The following is a 24943-nucleotide window of genomic DNA, read 5'->3' as shown; positions in this document are numbered from 1 at the left end:
CAATGCTGTCTTGCCTCCACTCATGAGATTCATGAATCACCAGCTGGTCCCTTTTTACAGTCTTAATTATAACATTTGCTGCCTGAAAGTACTGAAATAATTAACACCCGAGACTGGGATTACACAACAAGGTTCTTAGAACAATGTAACTTTTATATAATGTGTCATTATATGAGTATAGCCACTGCCTTCCATTTCTGATTCTTCAAAGTGCTCTGTTCCAGTGTATCCCTCTGTGATACATTAGATGAACAACTGGATTCCCACTTTAGGCTGTAGACCATTTATTTATTTATTTATTCATACGTACATACATGCATACATACATACCCCACCTTTGTTTCAACATAGAATCCAAGGCAGCATACATGTGGTCTCCCTTCCAAGCACTGACCAGCCTCAGACTTGAGGCGGTGGCCTCATATGCCTTCAGACTATAGCAAGCCCAACAAAGTTTGGCTAAGAGCCTCTCTCATTCTCTCTCTCTCTCTCTCTCTCTCTCTCTCTCTCTCTCTCTCACACACACACACACACACACACACACACACACGCACACACACACACACACACACACACACAAGAGTACTGAAAGGACATGGAATGTCTCTCATTCTTCCTTACTTCCTGTCTTCCATATACATTTCTTTGAAATGGAACTGACTGTGGTGTTCTCAGGCATTCTCAATGTAGTGTACTAGAGTACTGCTTTTGGTTTTGTTCAGATGTTTGAATGAGACTTTTTAGATTTTGTACTCTGTTATTATTCCGAAATGCTGCCAGTTTCCCCCTTAGATTAAAACAAGGCAGAAGATTAGTAATTTTTACCATTTAATTATTCAGGACAATGTCTTGGGGACACAATATAGCCATTTCCAGAGATCTCAGACCTAGCAAATTATCAAACTTCTTGAAGCAGTTTTCTTAAGTACACATGGTGCCAACCTTACAGGCCTGCTTCTGTCAGAAGCATGATAGCCAGTGTGGAAATTGCAGGGCCACAGATAGTGGTAAATGACATACCTGCCTATTTGTATATGAATATACAAATGTGAGCCTTCAACCTACTATGATGTCACAGTGTGACAGCAGGGGCAGGGAATGGCGGCAAAGACTGCTGAGTGAGCCAGTGAGCTATGCAGCAGCCTGGGCACGAGGCTGGCCTGAAGGCTGGTGGCGGTGGTGGCTGTAGCCTGGGTGGAAGGTTGGGCGAGAAGCTGGTGGCCACAGCAGCTGTAGGCTGGGCAAGAGGCTGGGCAGGAGGCCGGTGGTGGTGGCGGCAGCAGCTAAGAGGCTGGGTGGGGGCTGGGCGATAGGTTTGGTGACCTGTGGGTGGGGGCAGGGGGTGAGCTTTGGTGACCCATGGAGGGAAGGGGGGCTTTGGCAACCTGGATGGGGACAGGAGAGCTTTGGTGATGGTAGACAGGGTTGGCAAATGCCCCTAGTAAAGACAATATGTTTTGCATTCTGTGCATGAGGATATGAGGCACAGCAGCTGTATGAGTCTCATTGTTATTGAATGAAACTTGGCAGTTTGCCTTTTGTAGACAGAAGGCTATTCAGTGTGGGAAGTGCCACCTGTGCAACTGGAACTGACTATGACATTTCCTGAGAAGAAACAAACTTCCTTAGAATCTCAAGGCAAACTTCAAAGCTATACATGAGCTAATTACTGTAAATCAAGGGTGACAACATGTTCAGACAGTCAAATGATGTATTAGTGAAGAGCTCAGGCCAATCAGACTGATCCCTTTGTCAGATATCAATAGGTACTAGACCTCAGGACTCAGTGATCTTGAGATTCCTCCTTGAAGGGACACCTCATTGTCAGATCAGGCTCAAGCTGTGGTCTGAAGCTCGACAAGAATGAGAGAACAGCAAATATTTGGACACATTTCTCTCATTGGCTATGGCTACCTGATAATAGAACAAGGCAACCAGGATTTATTTTTTGAATTTATATCCTGTCCTTCCTCCTGAAGGATTCCAGAATGGCAAACAGATCAACAAAACAATGTTAACAACAAAAAGAAAAACATTCTTAAAACATAATTACATTGAAACACATTTGTTTATCCAGTCATCTATAAGTTGCCAGGAACAGTCCCTTCTGCTATCAAATGTCTGGATAAGCAGGAATGTTTTCAAATTCCTCCTAAAACTCAATAATAATGGAGACAGACACATGTCACTGGGGAGGGCATTCCACCATCAGAGAGCCATCTGAATACTCAGGCAGGCAAAGCTGGGTAAGGTCAGGACCACAACCACCCTCTCACCCCCCAGGTCTCCATAATACACACCAGATCAGCCACCTCATCAATGATCAAATCATGGATGAGAGTTGTAGATGAATTAAAATAGGCTACCATTCATGTTCAGCTGGTGGGTCGGGACCCACTACCAAGTCACAGCCCGATCTGAGGTGGGTCACAACAGCAGTACTACCATCAGTCAAATATATGATAAAAAAAATAAGAAATGGGTCTGCAAATGCATGTATGAGTTAAAGGTGGGTCCCTGGTCAGAAAAGGTTGATGACTACTGGGCCGACTTGGTGAGATGGGTATTGGAGGCACTGTTTTACAGTGGTTCCGATCCTATCTCCAGGGTCACTCTCAGAAAATAGCACTGGGTGACTGTCTTTCAGCCCCCTGGCAGTTGTGCTGTGGGGTGCCACAGGGTACCATCTTGTCCCCCATACTGTTTAACATCTATATGAAGCCCTTGGGAACAGTCATCAGGAGCTTTGGGGTGAGGTGTCAGCAGTATGCTGATGATACCCAGCTCTATTTCTCCGTAACATCTGAATCAGGAAAGGCCGTGCAAGCCCTGGACTGCTACCTGGACTTGATGGTGGGCTGGATGAGGGGCAATAAACTGAGTCTGAATCCTAGCAAGATGGAGGCACTGTGGGTTGGTGGTTCCCAAGATCGGATAATTGGTCAGTTGCCTGCTTTGGATAGGGTCGTACTCCCTCTGAAAAAGCAGGTCCATAGTCTATGGGTGCCCCTGGATCCATCTTTGTCGGTAGAGGCCCAGGCGACTTCAGTGGCTAGGAGTGCCTTTTTCCAGCTTTGTCTGGTAAGACAGCTATGGCCGTTTCTGGACCGGGGTAGCCTGTCCACTGTTGTCCACGCACTGGTAACCTCCAGGCTGGATTACTGTAATGAGCTCTATGTGGGGCTGCCCTTGAGGTTGGTCTGGAAGCTGCAGCTGGTGCAAAATGCAGCAGTCAGACTGCTCACTGGAGCAGGGTATCACCAACATGTCACCCTACTGCTGAAAGAATTGCACTGGCTGCCCATTTGCTATCGGGCCAAGTTCAGGGTTCTAGGTTTGGTGTACAAAGCCCCTATACAGCTCAGGACCAGGATAGCTGAAAGACTGTCTTATCCCTTATATACCCAGTCAATCACTGCGCTCTGCAGGTGAGGGCCTCCTGCAGATACCATCTTATCAGGAGGTTCATTCTGCATAATATAGGAAACGGACCTTTAGTGTGGCAGCACCTACCCTTTGGAATTCCCTCCCTTGAATATTAGGCAGGGGCCATCTCTGCTATCTTTTTGGTGCCTTTTGAAGACTTTCCTTTTTCAACAAGCCTTTTAAGTTGAGACCTATTACAGTCTGCATCTATGTTAGAATTGTTTGTTAATATGTTTTTTTAAATAAAGTTTTAACCCTTTTTTAAAAGATGTTTTAAAAGCTTTTTAAGAAAATGTTTTTAACGTTTTGTTTTAATATATTTTAAGTCCTGTTTTTATGATGTTTTAAAGTGTTTTTAGCGCTTCTGTTTGCCGCCCTGGGCTTCTGCTGGGAGGAAGGGTGGGATATAAATAAAATAAAATAAATAAATAAATAAATAAAAATCTTATAGTAACAGCCCCTCCCCCAGCCAAGAAGGCAATACTGTCTCACCAGCAGCATGTATCTAGCCTGTTTCTTCTCCGTTTACATTACTTCTTTTTCCTCATTGTTTGTTAAAGCATGTTTTCAACATCAGTTTGTATTAGCTTTTCCTTTTCCTTGTTTTGGTCCTTATAACTTATGACACCTTGTTGTGGCCCAGCACTTGCTAGCAAAAATGCCCAGAAGATCTACCTTTGTTCCCATATTGTTTCCTATTTAATTTACTATTGCAAAAATAACATGGATTTCCTCAGACATGATCTGGTTTCAAGTCTGACACTCTCCCAGGAAACAAGATAATCCACATATCTATTCAGTTGTGACATCAGCAGCGGGGGGACATTTGGGATTGAAGGTAAAAAGAAGTGTTGTAATTGAGGGAAGGAGTTTGTTATCAGCAGGTAAAATGGTAGAATATATATATGGGTGAGTTACAACAGAAGGATTCTGAATTCTGGAGAGAAGTGAGCACTACTGCAGTTTAGGTATCTGTGAATGCTGGATCCTAAGTATGCTGGTAAGTGTTGTTTTATTCAGAAACGGAATTTCAGTTATAGGCTAAATATTCTCTCTCTCTCTCTGTCACTCACTCACTCACTCACACACACACACACACACACACACACACAGAGAGAGAGAGAGAGAGAGAGAGAGAGAGAGAGAGCAATTCTACCAAAATAACATATATTCTTAAGGAGCCTTAGGCTACAATCCTGTACCCATTTATCTGGGAGTAAGTCCCACTGAGTTCATCTTCTGAGTAGACTATATAGGCCTGCACTGTTGGTCTGAGGTGAAATAGTCAGATGGAGCATCTTTTCCCTTTAGGAGCAGAAAATCAATGAATTCTGTGAATCCAATGACGGATGGCAGGACAGCTTCGCTACCCAAGAGGATGGGAATACGTTGGACTGTGAAAGTTGTTTCATCTAGCCATAGGCAGGATGGTCTGGTTGCATAGTTGTGTTGAAAAGAGGGATCTAATACCAATCCAACTTACGTTTTGGTATATTGCTGCTAGAATATAACTGGATGAGTTACAACCTTGGGCGAAAAAGGGCATACCATATTTCTAATCAATGTTTAATCTCAGTGAGTTCCAGACACAAATGAGTAACATCTGAAACAATAGAAGTACATCATTTTAATTGTTTTTAATGCTGTATTTTAAAATTGTTGTAAGCCACGCTGGGACCTCTGGTTGATAATGTTATTGATAACAACACTTCAGAACCTGTCTCTGTTGCATTTGTAGAGTTAACAATATTTTACTTCAGCATGACTGAATCTTGCTACCTTAGTTTGGTATCAAGGGAGATGTTACTAGTTATAGCTCTGCTTTGTTATTACTGAGCCAAGCTTTGTTAAAACTGGCTTGGCTCAATAATAACTGAGTCTCTTGGCAGCTGTGGTTTTTCTTTTCTCTGTAGTAAAAGATTCATTAGTATTTCCAGTATTATTTATTTAATATTTGTTTTTCTAGTTCTAGGAACAATATTGTGTTCAAGTTACATAAATTATGGTGGGTCAGGAGAGAGGGATGCTGAATGGCTATGCAGAGGTGGCTCATGGTCTGTCCATTGTTTCCAATGAAATTATGCCAAACCTAACAAAACAGTAAACATTATGTACTCCAGGATGGCAGCAACGAGGGGCAAATTACTCTTTTTTGCGCCCTTGGATAATATTAGCTTTAGTGCTCTTTATGTTCTGTGGCTTCTTTCAGTGGACATTGCTCAGGCTTGGAGAAGAAAATGGTTTCTATCAGTAAACCCTTTGTTTTCTGTTTAGAAGTAAATTGTTCAGGTTTAGAACAAGAACAGTGCACAGTAGGGGCTCAAACCTGTGAAGGACAGCTTCACAATGTTATACTCACATTCATTAATCTCGAATAACGATCATATTATCACTCCATGACAAAGAGTGCCGATCACTAGCTTCAGCTGGTGTGTCAACTGCACCTTTTCCTGGACAGGGATAGCTAGGCCACTGTGACACATGTGCTGGAGACCTCAGGGTCAGATTACTGTAACTTGCTGTTTGTGGAGCTTCCCTTAAAACTGGAATGGAGGCTGCAGCTGGTGCAGAATGCCACAACCCAGGTGGCAAGTGCCCCTTATTCAGCACAGATCACACCCACGGGAAGGGATCTGCATTGCATTAAGATCAACAAATAGAACCCAGTTAGTCTTGCTTTGCCTAATGGTTATTGGTTTGTGGTAAAGTGAAAACACACCTTTTCCCTGGTGCCACTGGTGTTATGGAATGCGGTCCCTGCTAAAATATGAGCAGCTCCAAATGTATTGGCACTTCACTGGCTTTTGAAGATGCACCTGGTTACACATGTATTCCCTTGCTCTGCTGACTTGTCTCTTGTTTTAACTACTGTGTTCCTTTATTGTATATTTTAATTATGGATATTTATATTTTAATGTTTGTATAATGAGCTTTTATACTTGTAAGCCATTTAGAAGCCTGTTTTGGCCTACAGTGTGCAAAATTCATCTTCAAATGCTAGTGAATATTGAATATAAAGATGTTCACTGTTAATATATGCAATCTGCAATCTGAAGGAGTTGGACCATTAACCTGTTAATACAAGGTATATTAATACAATTTCCATCTTTTTGAAATAATTGCTATAGCTGGTCAGTATGTGGCTTCATTCTTGCCCCCGCGTTTCCCAAGAAGGCACACCTCACTATTGATGAAAGCCAAGGCTCTGAAAAATACTGAAACAGACTCACCTTGAAAAAAGCACCAGCCTCTCACAGCAGTCACATTGTTCTGCAATCACAAACAAATATAGGGCAAACAGCATTGATGGGGAATTTTAGGGGTCCAATGGACCAGAGGTCCTGAAGAAATTGAGGACACAGTCTTGTAGCAAAAAGGTAGGCCTTTATTTAGTAAGAAGACTTACAGGTGGTCAGTTTCCCATGATGTTTGATGGAGTTCTGCCACATGGCACTGATGTTCACAATTTTATACCCTCCAAGACGAAGAAATTAGCATCTTCCAATCCAAAAGTTATACATCATCAATACATAGTTATGGTGCTGCTTACATTAAAACTATCCAACTAGATAATAGTCAGAAACTCTAATACCAGCCCATCACTTCTTTGACGTAATACATTCCAAAGCTGGGCCTTCCTGACCTGATGGAGACACTTAGTCTGTTTGAGCAAGGTCTTATACATCCAGATCTAATCTCCAGGGTCTTCCTGCCCTAGCAGACTGAACATTCCAAGAAGAGACCTTGCAAGTGACATTAAAAAAACAAAATAACAGCGAAGAGATTTTCAACTTTGATTCACATTTTGAGTTATTATAACTCAATATTTATTTACTTATTTATTGCATTTGTATACCGCCCCATAGCCGAAGCTCTCTGGGTGGTTTACAACAATTAAAAACATAAATTGTGCCGCCCTACAAGATCTGCCACTCAGGGCCTCCTCTCAGTCCCGTCAACTAAAGTGATTGGGTTGGTGAGGACTCGGGAGAGGGCCTTCTCTGTGGCGGCCCCCACGATTTGGAACTCCCTCCCAATAGATCTTCGACATGCCCCTTCCTTATATATATTTTGCCGAGGCCTGAAGACTTGGCTTTTCCACCAGACCTTTATGAACTTGAGACTTCTAAGGTGAACTAGCTTCAGAATTGTATTACTGACAACTCTACTAAATATTGTAATTTTGCATTGTGCTGTACTGCTTATATTGTTTTTATTGTATCATATTGTACCATGTATTTTATCGTGCTTTATTGTACGCTGCCTAGAGTGGCCATTGGCCAGATAGGCGGCCTATAAATTAAAGTTTATTATTATTATTATTATTAAAAACAAATATACAAATTTAAAAAAACATTTTTTAAAAGCAATTTAAAAACACATGTTAAAATACCTGGAAGAAGAGGAAAGTCTTGACCTGGCACCGGAAAAGATAACAGTGTTGGTGCCAGGTGCACCTCATCAGGGAGATCATTCCATAATTTGGGGGCCACCACTGAGAAGGCCTTCTCCCTTGTTGCCACCCTCCCAGCTTCCCACAGAGTAGGCACCTGAAGGAGGGCCTTGAATGTTGAGTGTACTGTACGGGTGGGTTTGTGTCAGGAGAGGCGTTCCATCAGGTATTGTGGTCCTAAGCCATGTAAGGTTTTATAGGTTAAAACCAGCACCTTGAATCGAGCTCGGAAACATACAGGCAGCCAATGCAAGCAGGCCAGAATCAGTTTTATATGTTCGAACTGTCTGGTCCCTGTTACCAATCTGGCTGCTGCATTTTGCACAAGCTGCAGTTTCCGAACCTTCTTCAAAGACAGCTCCACATAGTGCATTGCAGTAATCTAACTTGGAGGTTACCAGAGCATGGACAACTGAAGCCAGGTTATCCCTGTCCAGATAGGGGCGTAGTTGGGCCACCAACAGAAGTTGGTAGAAGGCACTCCGTGCCACCGAGGCTACCTGATTCTCAAGTGACAGAGATGGTTCTAGGAGAACCCCCAAGCTACGAACCTGCTCCTTCAGGGGGAGTGCAACCCCATCCAGAACAGGTTGGACATCCACCATCCGGTCAGAAGAACCACCCACTAGCAGCATCTCAGTCTTGTCTGGATTGAGTCTCAGTTTATTAGCCCTCATCCAGTCCATTGTTGCAGCCAGGCACTGGTTCAGCACATTGACAACCTCACCTGAAGAAGATGAAAAGGAAAAATAGAGCTGCATGTCATCTGCATACCGATGGCAACACACTCTAAAGCTCCAGATGACCGCACCCAATGGTTTCACATAGATGTTGAACAGCATGGGGAACAGAACTGACCCCTGCAGAACCCCATACTGGAGAGTCCAGGGTGCCGAGCAATGTTCCTCAAGCACCACCTTCTGGAGCCGACCCACCAAGTAGGAGCAGAACCACCGCCCTGCAGTCCCTCCCACTCTCAACTCAGCCAGTCTTCCCAGAAGGATACCATGGTTGATGGTATCGAAAGCCGCTGAGAGATCAAGGAGAATCAACAGAGTCACACTCCCCATCTCTCTCCCGACAGAGGTCATCATACAGGGCGACTAAGGCTGTTTCCATGCCAAAACCAGGCTTGAAACCCGACTGAAATGGATCCAGATAATCGGTCTCATCCAAGAGTGTCTGGAGCTGGCCTGCCGCCACTCGTTGAAGGACCTTGCCCAGGGATGGAACATTTGCTACCGGCCTATAGTTATCAAGATTTTCTGGGTCCAGGGAGGGTCTCTTCAGGAGTGGTCTCACTACCGCCTCTTTCAGGCAGCCAGGGACCACCCCCTCTCCCAGAGAGGCATTAATCACTTCCCTGGCCGAGCCGGCTGTTCCATCCCTGATAGCTTTTATTAGCCAAGAAGGGCAAGGATTCAGCACAGAAGTGGTTGCACAAACCTGTCCAAACACATTGTCAATGTCCTCAAGCTGTACCAACTGAAACTCATCCAAAAAATTGGGACAAGGCTGTGCTCTGGATACCCTGCTTGATTCACCTGCTATAACACTGGAGTCTAAGTCCTGGCAGATACTAAAGATTTTATTCTGGAAGTGCCTAGCAAATTCATTACAGTGGGCCTCAGATGGTTCTACCTTGTCCCTGGGGCCAGAATGTAATAGCCCCCGGACAATTCTGAAGAGCTCCGCTGGGTGGCAGATTGATGATTTGATAGTGGCAGCAAAATATTGTTTTTTTGCTGCCTTCACTGCCCCTAAATACAGCTTACCATAGGCACTTACCAGTGTGTAATTGAATCCAGCAGGAGTTCATCTCCATCTGCACTCAAGCCGTCTCCTATATTGTTTCATCGCTCTCAGCTCTGGGGTATACCATGGAGCCGTACGAGCTCTACACAGGAGAGGGTGCTCAGGAGCAATCATGTCAACCACCTGAGTCATTTCTGTATTCCACAGTTCAACCAGGGTTTCAACAGGATTGCCAGCCCTATCAGCCAGAAAACTCTCCAGAGCCATTTGGAAACCATCCGGATCCATTAGTCTGTGGGTGTGGACCAACTTAATAGGTCCCCCACCCTTGCAGAGGGGAAAAGCCACTGTAAGTCTAAACTTCATCAAGCAGTGATCTGTCCATGACAGAGGGACTGATGTAAGGCCCCCCACATTCAGATCACCATCTCCATGTCCAGTTGCAAAAACCAAGTCTAGAGTATGCCCTGCTACATGTGTTGGGCAAATGGCATATTGGGACAGTCCCATGATAAGGTGGCCTCGGCATGGATGTTGACATCTCCCAGAAACAACAGTCTGGGGATCTCAACAGTACACCTGAGACTACTTCCGTCAGCTCAGCTAGGGAGTCTGTTGGGCAGCAGGGTGGACGGTACACCAACAGAATCCCCAGTCTGTCCCGCTGACCCAACACAAGGTGCAAACACTACAGACCAGTAGTCACATGGACAGGGTGCTTGCAGAGGGAGATGGAGCTCCTATAGTCCACAGCAACCCCCGTCCCCGACCCTCAGGTCTACTCTGATGCTGAACCAGGTACCCTGGCGGGCATAGCTGGGAGAGACTGACTCCTCCCTGCTCCCCCACCCAGGTCTCGGTTATACATGCCAGATTCATCAATATTCCCAAAAAATATATAGTTTATTAGTTTATCATAAAAATTCCACATCATTTCCCCCCTTTGAAGCTAGCTAGAAAACTAGCTTCACACAATTTTTTAATTAAATCTATATGTCACTCAGCCTCCTTCATGGAGCACTTGTCATCCAGAGGAATGAGCTTAGGAGCACTGGGGTATAAACTTCTGGGTCAGGTTCATGAGGACTGTCAGGAACATCCCCTCTGGATAGGAAAGGTCCCTGTAAAATGCCTGTCTTGTACTCAGCTTGTGTCAGCCTCTCCTGGCTTCCGCTCCCTGGCTGAACCAGAGGAACTGGTAAGTCCATGGGCTTTGGGTAGACCCAGGGGACCTTCCTTTCCATGGTATCATCACTAAGTCTGCAGACTGTCTTAAATGCCTTACGGCCATTCAGCATCTCTCTCATTTGGCCCCTTTCCTTTGGTGAGGGTGGAGTTGAAAACATCTCCTTATTACTGATTTCCAGACTTGATACAGGGTGTCTTTCAGCTGTTCCCAGACTGCAGTTAAAAAAAAGCTCAAGCCGCTTTGCAGACAAGTATCTGTAGCCTGCAGTACAAACCCCCTTAGATGACGAGCAGGTGAAGGTTACACAACTGCCAGACAAAATGGAAGAACGGCAGTTCTCATCCTTCTCCTCCGGTATGGCTTGCCTCTGGGCATGGGCTTGGGCTTGTGTCTCAACAAAACATAATGAAAAGATGATATGCGAGGCCATCTGTTCTCTCCAGAGAACCATGCAGGACCAAACATTCCGCTTTAGGTGGTCAACCTGTATTCAGGGGATTTAATACATTCGATTTTATTAGTCTTGAGTACTATTTGGCTCCCCTCCTCAAGGCACTCTTCACTTCATCCTCTTCACTTTACCTCTCATCCACGTTGTGCAACTGCAAAAATATCGGCCAGTCTTGATGCCTACTCTTCAGGGCTGGAGTCGTCCTCTTGATGATCAGGGATCTCTCCTGCAGCCCTTACCTGGGCAATCGAGCCTGAGTCAAGGCTTTCCTCAGTTGTTCTGAGCCTTCCTCCGCTGTTTTGTCAGCCACAAATCAGTCTCCTCTGGTTCGGAGGTTAGTGGTGGTACCTCTCTGCTGCTTGGGTCAATTGTTCTGCTGGCGTGACTTGCATGTATCCGCAAGGCTCTCTCCTTGACCCATATAGCTGTATTGATGGTCAGCCGAACTTGAAAAGGACCTTGCCACCTGCGCTGGATAGAATGGCAGGGTAGATCTGTAGAACTGCACCTGAGAGGAAAGACTGACAGTAGTTTTGGACAAATGTATAACATAATTAGTTCATCATAGTTGTCAGAAGGTCCACAAGCTTTGACTTTCTGAGGTGACTCAATTCCTAATAACAGAGATCTACCAAGCACTATTTGATTAGGAATTAATCCATGTTTTCTAATATGACATGTTCCTAATAAGCATGAGCACCAAAGGCAAACCTGAGGTCATTTGAAACCAAAATTTCATTTTTGTCTGCACAGGTTTAAATTGCAATGCTGTGCATAGTTTCTACATTATTTTTCTGTGTAGTAAATCTATTTTATGTGGGATACCAATCTATGAACCAGTAATGAACCAATTTGCAGGCTTGAAATTTTTTTTTTTTTTGGCTGATTACAGTTTTGAACAGACCCATAAACCCACTTGTGAGCGTTCTAGATGGTGGTCTCTTTCTGTTGAGAAGTAGCACAGGAGGATATAACATGTGCTGTCTCCACGTGAATACCTGGTGCATACCAGTGTTTCAGGATTTGCTCAGCCTACTGAGCTACACTATCCCCACTTTTTGCTCATGACCCATTCCATGGGTCACTGAGCAAAGGACAAATCAGAAGTCTGGGTTCCCCTTTGCAACTCTGCTGCTAGCATCTATAGGCATAGAGAGACAACTTAGAAATGAGGAACGAGCCGGTGATCTGTGAGTTAGGCAGCTGTCAGCTTTCCGAGTCCCTAAGGAAATAGAACCTGTTGGATTAGTATGCGCCTTACAAAAAATAATAGAAATGACAGATGGAAGGAGAATCAAATCAAATCAATTAATCAAATGACCATGTGACACAGGAGACTCAGAAGAAGTAGGGAATCTCCTGTTTTTTAGTTTGAACTACAAAATGATAGACATCAAAAACAAATTTAGAATCAGTATAAATGATTAGTTTGACAAGAGGGTAAGATAAAGTTCAAATTGCTTGGGCCCATGTGATACCTGGAAGAAAATGGGCTTCAAGAATAACATGATCAGAAACCACAGCATAGTCACAATTAAATTCTCAAATTCATCATTCTTACAAAAACCATTAGTGTAAAGAATTAAATCAGGATAGGAGAAAGAAGATCAGAAAGGTCTGGATTGGGCATAGTTGTCAATTAACCAGGGAAACATAGACATAGGGATCCAAAATATGTGGTTCATCATCTGCAAGGAGAGGGAGTAACATATTGTTAAAAGTGGTGCAGCGTACAATGGTCACAGCGGAAAAGAAAACTGTGTGATATTCTGCAGCTCCCTGAAGGGTGCTTCTTAGTAGTTAGCCTGGGAAGAGATGGGACTGCATTAATCCAGTCATTTCTAATTTTTTTGCGATTATTAGAGATATTATGACCCTAACTATAGCACTTCTGGTTGACAAAATTTCAACTTGTCCAAGTTTATACAAGAGATGTTTCAAATTTCCTTACATCCTTGACTGTTAAAATTAGGTGTTACAAACAGGCTGGTTTTTTCATAAGTACTTCTTTCTCCAAAATGGAGGTGATGACAAGGGCAGCACCCTCCTCAGCCTCTCAGGCCAAGGGGTACTGAAATACTGCAGAGAAGGGCTTGTTGCGTTTCTGGTATACATATATCGGCTCAGCTGTCAGTAGCTTTTCCCACTTCATTGGCATGGGGAAGCGCACAAAAATTCAGGAACATCTGAGAGCTCAGAGCAAGAGCTCCCTCCTTTGCATTCTCAGCTCCCTGGTTTGTTACCTTTAGCATGAGCAAATTTAGGGTCAAAATAAATCCTGAGGGAAATTCACATTAGAAGCATTCAATTTGCGCAACAGATCCCTACTCATTAAGTTTACAATTGAAAAAAAAGAAGCATGTGCACATGAAATGGGCGGAATGGGCGGAAAAATGGCAAATGCAATTCAATATAAACAAGTGTAAAATTATGCATATTGGAGCAAAAAATCTGAATTTCACATATACGCTCATGGGGTCTGAACTGGCGGTGACCGACCAGGAGAGAGACCTCGGGTTGTGGTGGACAGCACGATGAAAATGTCGACCCAGTGTGCGGCAGCTGTGAAAAAGGCAAATTCCATGCTAGCGATAATTAGGAAAGGTATTGAAAATAAAACGGCTGATATCATAATGCCGTTGTATAAATCTATGGTGTGGCCGCATTTGGAATACTGTGTACAGTTCTGGTCGCCTCATCTCAAAAAGGATATTATAGAGTTGGAAAAGGTTCAGAAGAGGGCAACCAGAATGATCAAGGGGATGGAGCGACTCCCTTATGAGGAAAGGTTGCAGCATTTGGGGCTTTTTAGTTTAGAGAAAAGGCGGGTCAGAGGAGACATGATAGAAGTGTATAAAATTATACATGGCATTGAGAAAGTGGATAGAGAAAAGTTCTTCTCCCTCTCTCATAATACAAGAACTCGTGGACATTCAAAGAAGCTGAATGTTGGAAGATTCAGGACAGACAAAAGGAAGTACTTCTTTACTTAGCGCATAGTTAAACTATGGAATTTGTTCCCACAAGATGCAGTAATGGCCACCAGCTTGGATGGCTTTAAAAGAAGATTAGACAAATTCATGGAGGACAGGGCTATCAATGGCTACTAGCCGTGATGGCTGTGCTCTGCCACCCTAGTCAGAGGCAGCATGCTTCTGAAAACCAGTTGCCGGAAGCCTCAGGAGGGGAGAGTGTTCTTACACTCGGGTCCTGCTTGCGGGCTTCCCCCAGGCACCTGGTTGGCCACTGTGAGAACAGGATGCTGGACTAGATGGGCCACTGGCCTGATCCAGCAGGCTCTTCTTATGTTCTTATGAAATAAAACCTAAAGTGAGCTGTCCAGGGTGGGTGACAGGATGTGCTCTCACATCTTGAATTATTTCTGAGGACTGAGTGTGGAAGCCACAGTTTGTTTGACGATATAAAAGAAAGCAATGCCAGATTCATCCAACAGTTGGTTCAGGAATAACAGAAGAAGAGCACAGAGCTTCGGCTATGGGGCGGTATGTATATATATATATATATATATATATATATATATATATATATATATATATATAAATAAATAAATAAATAAATAAATAAATAAATAAATAAATAAATAAGAAATGGAAAATTGAAGTATAATATCCTGGCATAGTCAGTAGGGGTCTCATTAAACCTTTGAAGTTGTTGGCATGGGGGTGCAACCATATCTAGGGTCGTTGGAGGAGAGAAATCAAGGCTTTGTATATTTATAACGGCTTCATGCTAGTGACCTGTTAGGATCTGGTCAAATGTATTTAAAAAAAATCTTCTGTGGTAAACACAAAGACAGGAAAAAAAGGTGGGAAGAGAAAAAAAAACTTCCTTAGAAAAATATAAAAATATTTTCATGGGCATAAATGAGAAAATAAATGCATTAATTAAAAAAACCCCAAAAACAAATTTTAGCAACTAATAATAAGCTGCTTTGAACTTGGGACTGCGCATTCCCATTAATGACTTTACAAAAAGTTTCTGACAGACAACACATGACAATACAACATTTTCTAACTCTTTTAGAGGTACCCTCTGGCCATGCACAAAGTTCTCACCTAAAATAGTCATAACACTTTCCTGGTTCAGGCATCTGTGCCTGACTTAATTGCCCCTGGAAGCTAATTCCTATTATCAAGGTCCACCAGATACAAGGTGCCTTTAAAGTTAGAATTTAAAGTTAGAATTTTTGCTACAAGTGTTTCAAATAATAAATTCAAAAGGCTGTTTAGTTCCTTCTTAATTTTTTCCCTCTAATATGCACGAGTGAGACGAAAAGTAGGACAAAGGGGAGAGGGGAGAGGAACATTCCGACCTTAGATAACATTCCTTCCCTCAGCTTGCAAAAGCAAGAAAATTGCTCACAGAGCAGACCAGTGAAGGAAAAGCGGTGTCAAGGGCTGGGCAGAAGGGTGGAGGGAGGGGGCACACTTTCAGGTCAGTAAGGCTGATGTTTCCCTGCTTCTGCAGACTGAGAGAGACAGAGGTACACAGTTCTTTTAAGAATATTGTTCAAATGTAGCAAGGGCAGTGAGGTCCTCGGATGCACATGGATACATATTTGGATGGCTTATATTGATGTATGTGTTTACATTAAGGTGGACGTATTGATGATTATTGTATCCTTAACGTGAGTTAATCTGAGGGGTGTTTCAATCCCCCCTTTTTTCTTCTCTTTTCTCTTCTTTGTTAAATTGTTATAAATAATTTTAAAAAGGAGCAGATGGTTCTTCCTCAAGCAGCTTTGGGGCCCAGTGCAACAGTGGCCATAAAGCCCAGCTGGGAAACCAGGCATGCTAGCCTCTCACTGGAGATAAACTCTGCAAGCGATATTGCCCCCTGCCAGACGAGGCTGCAGCATCTCACAATGCTTTTTGAAAGAATGCCAGTGTGAGGTAAGGCAAGGCAGTGAGGTATTCTGGCAAAGTCAGATTTCAAACAGGTGCAGCCTATTCCCTGCTTTTTTGCTTGTTGCTCACCTGTCCTGGAAGCTGTGATCCATGGGGACCACTGAATGTGAACTAGTCTTAATATCTTTGATATCCTTCTCCAGAAGCTACATTCTGCCCAAGGATTGAGCAAAAGCCTAACACTATCACTTTAAGGTGGGGCTTCATAGAGTCTAATTCCAGAGAACTTTCAGTTCTCTTTATGATGCCCTTCTACTCATTTACAACTGCAGTCAAGACTTTCATAGGCATACAGCTTTACACAACATTAGTAAATTTACTGAAATCTGAGAAAAAATCATTGGAAAACTGTTACTTTTGTACTGTCTGTCATTTTACCATATTAATATAGCCAGGACCATTAATTAACAGTGTTTAACTACCCCAAGGTCCCAGGAGTACACACGTGTTTGTTTACAATGAAACAATATATCAACTAAAACAGAAAAACTTTACATGGCAGTGGGAACCAAATAAAACACACTTGCAGAAATAATTACACTTCACCTTACCTAAAGCCTGGCCAAAGTGATCAATCTTCAACTGACGCTGGAAAGACAATAGTGTTGAAGTATGACACACCTCGGTGGAGAATGTTCTAAAGATGTGGAGCCACCACAGCAAAAAACTTTTTCACATGTTCCTGCCCCACTGAGTGTCAAAATACAAATGGCCTCGTCTACAGATCTCAACGTATGAGCAGCACAGTAGCAGAAAAGGCATTCACTCAGATGTTTAGTGCTTTAAATGTCATCATGAGCACCTTGAATCAAGCCTGAAAGATAAGCTTATACACACTGGCTTTGATCAAGATATGGGGATTTATCTTCATACACACAGCAGTATGGATGGAAAGCTCATTGGATGACTTGTTTCTAGTTGCCCATTGTAACGTGGATGTACACTCTGCACCTGTGATTCCCATTCAGAAGAAACCTGTTTCTCTGTGTGGATCTCTTTTCAGAGACAGTTTTTGGTCAACTTTCTATTCCATTTAATCAGCTAAAAGTAATATCTTTTTTAAAAAGGGTTTGAGTCTTTGCAGCATATTGCGCCTTACATAATGTTAAAACTGTAGGATTCTGAGCACTTGATATAGATGGAGATAAATTATTCCTAACAGAACTCATTAATATTTACAGTATGTATTTTTTTAACTGATCACTCTTTTTAAAAATGTTTTTCTACTTTTAGAAATATACCTGCCAACCTTAAAAAATATACTAGTATTTCATTATCCATGCAATACTCATAGTCTGTCATGGAGATAGCAGAGTCTCTTTCCACTATTGCCCTTGGTTCCTCTTCCCATTTTTTAATTATTAACCACAAAATGAGCCGTTTCTTAAACTTAGGAAGCACCTTTAGATGCTTGCAAGTTGAAAATTGTCCTTTTTTTAGTATTGCCCCAAATCATGAAATCAAACAGTTCTTCCTAAGATTTCACATTGTATACATTGATGTGTGTATGCCTCATTAAACTGATTCTTGTTCTATATATGCCCTTGGTGTTAAGAACATCTAAAAATTATTTTGAGCTAATTATCTTGTATCAACACAAAAATCACATTGCAGAACTTTTTATTTGAAGTTACGACAGTTCTATTCTGAAATGCTCTTTTCTTATGTAACATTAACCATTCCTTACCTCTGTTTGTCATTCTTCAGTTCACAATATTCTCCTTTGTTACTGACTCTCATTGCATTTTTGTGCGGGGTCTTTTCCCTTTAAGTGTAATATTCTGAATGATAGTCACCTTTGCTTCCCCCTACTACCACAAAACAAATGCCTATATTTTCTTTTTTGCTTTTGTTATGTGCATGTTGTAACTTGAGTAACCCATTTTTTGGAGTCTGTTTTGGGTTTTATTGAGCTGATGTGCCTTATAATGATGGAGGGCCTGGCAGAATCCCTGAACTCCAATTTCACTGTGCTGATTCAAGTAGAATCAAGATTGTCATCCTCATCTGTTTTCCTTTAACACTCAGACATTAACTGTTCATATTCCTTGTTTCACAAGCTATGCCCATTAAATTACAATTACCTGATGGCAGAATATTATTTCTGGGAATTGGCTACTGAAAGTGTAGGAGTCTATTCCAAGAGGCTGGGTGAAATGGAAAGACATAGGGCTTATCTACATGGGAGCATTTCTTTGAAGTAAATACACTGCTTTTACCATCGTAATAGATTTGCAAGGTGCATACTTTGTGCTCAATGGTAGCTTCAAATCCATTGTTTTCTATTCACACAAATAGGTGTTCCTCTGGGAAGGATTAATGTCATTGTTTCCTTGTGGCTCCGCCCTCTAATTTTACGTTTTTAGTCCCCCCGGTTGCTCACTTACTGGGCATGCTCCAGTATTTTTGACCTGCGCAGTATTTCCACTCCTTCCTGCTCCCACCGCTTCCTGAAGTTTTGGCAGTTGAAAAGAAGTGGAGTCATCTGCCCCACCTTTCTCCACTGCCTCTTGCTTTTTCTGAGTTAATTTTTCCCTCTAGAAAAACAAATCAATATAATATCAGTATTTTAAATAAACTATCAACATCAATATCAATATTTTGAGAAAATATCAATATTGATATATTTGAGGCAACTTTTTTTAAAAAATCCACTTTAGATTTTTTAGGAAAAAAAATGGAAACTAGGTGTGAGAGGTGCTACTTCAAAATTCTCTCCGCAGAGATAGAGAATATAAGAAAGAATGATAAAATCCAAATGCAATTCCCATCGCTAATTACAAGGAGTGAAGGAAGTTTACTCGGGGAGAAAGGGTGGAAAGAAGGGAGGGCTGCAGCACACTGTGCAGAGGGGAGGACAGAGCAGTTGGAAGTTGCTGGATAAACCACCAGAAAGAAAATGGAATTAATGGGAGAGTTAGTGGGTAGAGAAAGGGGAATAGCTGAAAGTGATGATTCACCTGCCCACTAAAAACCATTGAAGCAAACCGTTTTCAAAGAGGTGTGGAGCTGTATTGTTCTAAACTTTTCGTATTATCAGTGGATTGGGTTAGTATGGATTTACAGGGGGGAAACTGTGTGATAGCTTCTGTTTGCCAGTAATGACATGTGAACCATGCAAATTAGAAGATGTGAGTAGTGCCAAACACACAGTAAACCACCGTGTAGATGAGCCCAGAAAAGCTTCTCAATAATCTGCAGTTTGACTTAAAATATATACTCAGTTTCAGCATAATTATGAAAGATCAGTCAAGAAAGCAATGTAATGCTCCTGTTCAATAGCAGTAGTAATAGTAATGATAGGGCTTCAAAAGATGTAGAGGATATAGTTTTTAAACCTTCAGGAAAAATAAGCCAAATTAAATAATTGATTTAATTCAAGTTTTCCATTTTTACTTTAAATATTTCTCAAACAAAGGGTACACCAGTAGTCTCCAGCATGGCACTTCTGGGTGCCAGTGTGTCTGTCCATACCTCCAATGGCATCCATGAAAGGTGCCACTAAATATTCCTTAAAAATCCACAATGCAAAGAGATGGTTTGCACTTCCTGCTCATTTCATATATTCCTATATTTCCCTCCAACATGGCTATATTTCAATGGATGCCAGGATTGGGCACCCACCTTCCCTTTCATTCTGAACAGAGGAGAGGTGCAAAGACCTTCTCTTTGTGAGCAAGTGCAGTAGTTACTTATGTAGGTGTATTTCCCCCCATTGATGAGGGTGGGGCATGGCTGCACCATTCTGTGGTCCCATCTGTCGTTCTGCTCTTTTAGATATGCAGCCATTTTGTGCAGAGCTTGGAAAAGTTACTTTTTTGAACTACAGCTCCCATCAGCCTAATCCAGTGGCCATATTGCCTAGGGCTGATGGGAGTTGTAGTTCAAAAAAGTAACTTTTCTAAGCTCTGATTTTGTGTTATGGCACACTTCCATGGCAGCCATTTTGTTACTGGCAATCACATCATTCTCTTAAAATTCTAAACGTCCACTGGCCCCAAAAAAGGTTGTGTACATCAGTTCCTTGATATAGCCATTAAAATGAATTCTAGCAAACTAGAGCCTTTATGCTACAGTGCTATGAAAAAGTATTTGCCCCCTGTCTGATTCTCTGTGTGGTTGCATATTTTTCGCACTGAATGTTATCAGATCTTGAACCAAACCTAATATTAGGGGAAAGGGAACCTGGGTGAACAAATAACACAAAATTTTGATACTTATTTCATTTATTTATTAAAGAAAGTTAAGCAACACCCAATGACCCCGTGTGGAAAAGTAATTGCCCCCTTAGACTCAAAACCTGGTTAAGTCACCTTTAGCAGCAATGACTGCAACCAAACACTTCCTGTAGTTCTTGATCAGTCTCTCACAGCGCTGTGGTGGAATTTCAGCTCACTCTTTCCATGCAGAACTGCTTTAACTCAGTGACATTTGTGGTTTTTGAGCATGAACTGTGCTTTTCAGGTCCTGCCACAACATCTAAAGGGGGTTAGGTCTGGACTTTGACTAGGCCATTCCACAACTTTAAATTTCTTGTTCCTCAACCATTCTGATGTAGACTTGCTTGTGTGTTTTGGATCATTGTCTTGCTGCATGACCCAGCCATGCTTCAGCTGACAGATGGATGGCCTGACATTCTTCTGTAGAATTCCCTGATACAAAGCAGAATTCATGGTTCCTTCGACGACGGCAAGCAATGTAGGTCCTGATGCAGCAAAGCATCCCCAAACCATAACACTGCCACCACCACACTTGACCGTTGGCAGGGCCGGTTCTAAAGGGTGGCCAGGTTGGGCACTGGCCTGAAGCTACAGGAGCCCCTGAGGGGCCCTCCACCCACACACACACACGTGATCCGTGCCCCCCCACGCCCCCACTTACCTGTCAGCCGGCTTTTTAACATTGCCCTTAATGAAGATGGCGGCCGCAGCTTCCCTAAGGTACTGAAGCCGCTGCCGCCATCTTAGTTGATGGCAGAGATGTGTGCGAGTAGCACACAATTGTGCCATCAACAAAGATGGCAGCGGAGGCTTCATTCCCCTTAGGGAAGCTACAGCCACCATCTTCATTAAGGGCAATGCTAAAACAGACCTTCATAAAGGGCAATGCTAATGCCCAGACAGGTAAGGGGGGCTGTGGGGGGCACGGGGGTGACTGGGGCAGGGGGCACATGCGCATATGCATGTGCACACCCACCCACCCACCGGGGGACCAGGGCAAGCTGATGCCCAAGGGCCCCCGCATGCCTGGAGCCGGCCCTGACCATTGGTATGAGGTTCTTCATGAGGAATGCAGTGTTTGGTTTTTGCCAGATGTTAACAGGGCCCATGTTGCCCAAAAAGTTCCATCTTTGACTCATCTGTGCACCTGGAAGATCCTCAAGAGTTTTGGAACAGTGTTCTATGGACAGATGAGTCAAAGTATACATGATACAGTGCACAAGAGAAACTACTTAACATTCCAGGAACTTTTCCTTGATGTGTGATACCTTCTGAAATAGAAGTCCTTTTTGAATATCCTAAAGCAGCCTTTCATCAGCCCCATCCAGCGTGGCCAATGGTCAGGAATTATGGGAATTGTAGTCCGGAAATGTCTGGGGATCCAAAGGTTGGGAAAGGCTGTCCTAAAGCATATCCTGCTGAGGTACTGCTTTCTCACAATTAGCTGGAAGTGGAATTAAATGGTTCCACAAACATCATCAAATTATTCCCATCAAGATCATTTTATAATTTACTGACAAGAAAATCCCATTGAGCAAAGTTTCCCTCTTGTAGTTCAGCTTGTTTTCCTGATAAGCTTCCTGATAAGCAAAGGGTGGGGATTAAGGTTGAATAGTTTATTAATTGCCCTTTGAATCACCTTTCTTAATTGATCCAATGGTAGTTTGTGTTTCCCTGGGACAGATTTGTGGAGTTCAGAAAATCTTTTTAGAAAAACAAACCTTAAAGTGAGGGGGAACACCACAAAAAAGTTCAGTGTGTACTGAATCTGCCCAATGGTGGTCAGGGATAGGCCGTGAGCAGCAGTCTGAAAGGAGTCAGGACCTGAGAAGTGGAACCAGGGCCAAAGGGCAACTATGATCTGAGGGCAACCAGAAGAAAGAACTGGAGAAGCTGAGAATCAGGGCCAGTGAGCAAACCCAGAAATGCAAAACAAGCTAGAGCTCATATACTCTTTATTGCTCAAGCAAGGCTCAGCTGTGGGGAAAAATGGTTCTTTATACTCCATTCTTCCCAGGAGGAGGCAGTGACCAACCTGAGCATGTCAGGACAGATATGGAAAGTTCTTCCTTGTCAGGTTGCAGCTATGTGGCTCTCACCACATTGGATAGTGCTCAGCAGTTCTTCGAAGTGGCCATGAATGCTGACTGACTGTTGGGCAGGTGAGAGGGGGAATTTGTGGAGGGATGGCTGGCTTGAACAGTAGAAAGACCATTCCACACTGCACCATTTTGTTCCAAGCTCCATCCCCCCATTCATTTATGCTGTTCTGGATACAAGTGCTGTTACTTATCTAGCCAAAATGGCACCATCCATACCCAAGAGGGAAGCATCAACAAGCAGGGGAGTATCTCAAAGCTTGTGTAGCAGAAAAAATATATATTTAGAACTACAATCACCCCCCCCCACACACACACACAAGAGAAACAGCCCAATAAAGACTGAAGGTGCTCAGTGGCAACATAATGCTGGCTGACTGGTAGAGGGAGGGAAATGGAGTGGCCTAAATTCTGCACAGCAGCAGCATACCATATTGCAAGGTTTTGCTGCAAGTGCTTTTCATTGCCTTCTGTTATAGTTCACCCCAGGGAGCTTCCTGGCATTTGCCTTAGCACAGAATGCAACCGAACTTGGTGAACTGCACAAGATAATGATTATTCAAGATAGGATCAGTAACCTTAGCCAGAAATGTAACATTTGACACTTTATTTCATCAAGCAATTAGGAATGAGTAGAACCAAATGGTTCCAATCTACAAAATCTGTGTCATTGCCAAAACTCTGGATTGGATTGCAGAAGCTATAGTGGATTGTGCAGTTTACTCCAGGCATACATCAAGAGGCTTTGCTGCCTCTTTCCATGTGAAATTCTCTAGGAGGTTATGTTGCAAGGTCAAAGCAAACTGTAATGAGATGTTTTCAATGCCACCCTGGGCTCCTGCTGGGAGGAAGGGCGGGATATAAATCAAATAATAAATAAAAATAAATAAGTAAAAAAATTCATATATAATTGGGGCAAGCAAGTGAGTCTCCAAGAAGGTCTCAGTGCTCCACACATGACAGTGTTGCTGTTATGTGCTTTCAAGTCGACCACAACTTATGGCAACCCTATGAATCAGCGACCAGTAGCATCTCTTGTGAACTACCCTGTTCAGATCTTGTAAGTTCAGGTCTATGGCTTCCTTTATGGAATCAATCCATCTCTTGTTTGGTCTTCCTCTTTTTCTACTCCCTTCTGTTTTTTCCAGCATTATTGTCTTTTCCAGTGAATCATGTCTTCTCATGATGTGTCCAAAGTATGATAACCTCAGTTTCATTGTTTTAGCATCTAATGATAGTTCTGGTTTAATTTGTTCTAACACCCAATTCTTTGTCTTTTTCGCAGTCCATGGTATGCGCAAAGCTCTCCTCCAACACCACATTTGAAATGAGTTGATTTTTCTCTTATCCGCTTTTTTCACTGTCCAACTTTCACATCCCTACATAGAGATCAGGAATACCATGCTCTGAATGATCCTGACTTTAGTGTTCAATGATACATCTTTGCATTTGAGGACCTTTTCTAGTTCTCTCATAGCTGCCCTCCTCAGTAACTAGTCTTCTTCTGATTTCTTGACTATGGTCACCATTTTGGTTAATGACTGTGTCAAGGTATTGATAATCCTTGACAAGTTCAATGTCCTCATTGTCAACTTTAAAGTTACATAAATCTTCTGTTGTCATTACTTTAGTCTTTTTGTCATTCAGCTGTAGTCCTGCTTTTGTGCTTTCCTGTTTAACTTTCATCATTCGTTTCAAATCATTACAGTAGTGCCCCACTCATACAGCGGGTTACGTTCCAGACCCCGCCTACAAGTGAAACCCGCCGAAAAGTGGAACTCCGTCAATAAAATGGAACCCAACACTCAAAAATGCTGTAAAAGTGGAACAAGCGCTGTATGAGTGGGGCCTTACTCTAATTTGAAAACCGCCGTATTAGCAGAACGCCAAAAAGTGGGGCCCTACTGTACTGGTTTCTGCTAGTAGTATGGTATCGTCTGTATTTCTTCAATTATAGATATTTCTCCCTCCAATTTTCACACATCCTTCATCTTGGTCCAATCCCGCTTTCCGTATGATATGTTCTGCATGTAGATTAAATAAATAGGGTGATAAAATACACCTCTGTCTCACACCTTTTCCAATTGAGAACCAATCGGTTTCTCCATATTCTATCCTTACAGTAGCCTCTTGTGCAGAGTATAGGTTGCGCATCAGGACAATCAGATGCTCTGGCACCCCCGTTTCTTTTAAAGCATTCCATAGTTTTTCATGATCTACACAGTCAAAGGCTTTGCTGTAATCTATAAAGCACAGGGTGATTTCCTTCTGAAATTCTTTGCTCCGTTCCATTATCCAACGTATGATTGTGATATGATCTCTGGTGCCTCTTCCCTTTCTAAATCCAGCTTGGACATCTGGCATTTCTCGCTCCATAAATGGTAAGAGCCTTTGTTGTAGAATCTTGAGCATTACTTTACTT

General features: G+C 42.7%; 1 protein-coding gene across 7 annotated transcripts in view; it reads left to right on the top strand.

Moving 5' to 3' along the window:
* TDRP (testis development related protein) overlaps window positions 1–24943 on the top strand; it is a 74659-nt gene that overhangs the window by 27450 nt on the left and 22266 nt on the right. The gene's annotated exons all lie outside the window — the stretch shown is intronic.

This window comes from Rhineura floridana, chromosome 4, assembly GCF_030035675.1.
Source record: "Rhineura floridana isolate rRhiFlo1 chromosome 4, rRhiFlo1.hap2, whole genome shotgun sequence".
Classification (NCBI taxonomy): domain Eukaryota; kingdom Metazoa; phylum Chordata; class Lepidosauria; order Squamata; family Rhineuridae; genus Rhineura; species Rhineura floridana.
This window is presented reverse-complemented; position numbering and strand designations above follow the sequence as displayed.